Source organism: Penaeus monodon, chromosome 21 (genome assembly GCF_015228065.2).
Source record: "Penaeus monodon isolate SGIC_2016 chromosome 21, NSTDA_Pmon_1, whole genome shotgun sequence".
In the NCBI taxonomy this organism is placed as follows: domain Eukaryota; kingdom Metazoa; phylum Arthropoda; class Malacostraca; order Decapoda; family Penaeidae; genus Penaeus; species Penaeus monodon.
This window is the reverse complement of record NC_051406.1, coordinates 21,583,549-21,585,731: the sequence shown is the minus strand read 5'-3', so window position 1 is coordinate 21,585,731 and position 2,183 is coordinate 21,583,549. Positions and strand designations below refer to the sequence as shown.

General features: G+C 44.8%; 1 pseudogene; it reads left to right on the top strand.

Moving 5' to 3' along the window:
- LOC119586340 overlaps window positions 1-2,090 on the top strand; it is a 10,611-nt pseudogene extending 8,521 nt beyond the window's left edge.
- The last annotated feature ends 93 nt before the right edge of the window (window positions 2,091-2,183 follow it).

The window sequence follows — 2,183 nt, the reverse complement described above, 5'->3', positions numbered from 1 at the left end:
TATATATATAAGCATAAACACATATTCACACACACACATTGATAGATAAAGTGATGTTCCAAATGGTGGTGGTAATTCAAACAAAATATCATAATTCCTTAATAGGCGAATGATCATATTATAAGGAATGCTTTAGTTTTAATCAACACCCAGTTCATGTCTGGGTCATTTTCATTTGCGATTTCATGTTTTCCAGATTTGTAGGACAAGAGAGTAATGTAGCGAATCAACAGATGCGGATAGGAAGACATAACGTCGTAATACGTGAATATCTTAATGGTAAACGTGAGAATATTGGTCTTAACTCCAGTGTGACTCTTGGTTTAGATAATCTTAACCTCCAAAGGGGACTGTCGAAGTCAAGCATGGCGTTAAAGTCAACTGTGGCTTCGAAGTCAACCACGGCTTTCCATCCAACCAGCCTTGATCTCAAGAAATTTCCTACAAACTCTAGTATGAACTCAAACTTCTTCAGCGTCGACCTTGATATCGATTGGTCTAAACAACATGCCGCAGTCCAGGATCTCCAAGAGGCTGTGCCCAACTTGCCCTCTCGTTATTGGCTCAAGAACGACAATGGTATGGGCATGAACAAAAGCTGTGCCAAGTATCCATCTCTGTACCAGATCCGCTTCAACAACGGCCGGTGGCAGACCTTCGACACTTCCAACGGCACCTTCTACCTGTTTAGTGCATATTATGACAACAGGACCTTGGCAGAGCGGCCAGTTTGCGGTTCTGGGGGTGCTGAACCGCGTTTATCCCAAACTCAACACTTCCTGCCAGCTTTGGTTAATGGAACAAGTAACCAGTATTCGCAAAAGGGGTCGGAGTACAAATATATCTGGAATAGGGCGTTTGGCAAATATAAAAACGGCGTGCTTCAGCCTTATTGTTATCGTGTCAAGTGCCATATGACTATGCACATCAGGTGCCGGAGTCTGTGTCCCTCGTAGAGCGGCCGTGCGACACAGCCACAACTAACCTCAGGGTCGTTAACAATCGTCCAGCAGAAGGTCAGACGAAAGACTTTGCTGTTTGTGTGAAAAGGGCCCCGAACATTTATCACGAAGACAGAAGCGTCTACCTTGTCGAATGGCTGGAGGCACTCTACCTCTTAGGGGCTGACAAGGTGTTCCTGTACGACCTGCATGTGCACCCGAACACGACCAAGGTCTTACAGTACTACCAGAAAACCGGTTTTGTGGACCTGACAAAACTCACCTTGCCCGGGGACCAGCCGAACATCCCTGAACTCACACACAAGTACCTTAAGGAGAAGGGCGGTTATAAACGACTCAATGAACTCATCCCTTACAACGACTGCCTCTACAAGAACATCTACAGCTACAAGTACGTGGTTCTCTTAGACATCGACGAGCTTATCATTCCTAGAAACTTATCGTCTTGGAAAACACTGATGGAAGTCCTGGTCAAAGACGCTTTCAAGGCCAGCAAGAAACCGCGAACCTCCTTCGCTGCGCGCAATGTGTACTTCCTGGACTCCATGCAAGAGAAACCCCGGCTTTACAAGGATATTCCCCAATACATGCACATGCTGCAGCACGTGTACCGAGCCAGGAACTATACCAAACCAGGTGCTTATGCAAAGTGCTTCCACGACACCCAGAGTGTCTTCACGCTCCATAATCACTTTCCCTTCTCATGTTTGGGAAAACAATGTCACTCTTACCACATTCCCACAAAAGACGCGCATCTACAGCACTACCGCCAAGAATGTGTTGGAGAGCTTCGCAAGACGTGCGAGAGCAAATTCAAGGTGCACACGGTCAAGGATACATCGATCTGGAGGTACAGGAGATCACTGATACTACGTGTTTCAAAAACCCTCAGGCGACTAGGATTCTTCAGACAGAAGTCGCACATCTCGTGAGATTACTAAGGTGTTCACGGTGTATTTACTCGGGCTAGTGGTTCAAAAGGTAATATTCCTAATGTTAGTTACCTCCTAGTATTTAATTAGAGTAGTATCTTTATAGCAACACTGTTGCTCTAAACACCGATAAATGACCTTCCATGATCAACTGCACCAAATAGAAAAAAAATAAAAACATGCGTATGCAAAAATATATTTTGCTTTTATTTTCATAGACAAGCACCTCCATTAAGAACCACTGAAATGCACTGATACACGTAGAAATGTTGTGCCACACAAGTCTTTC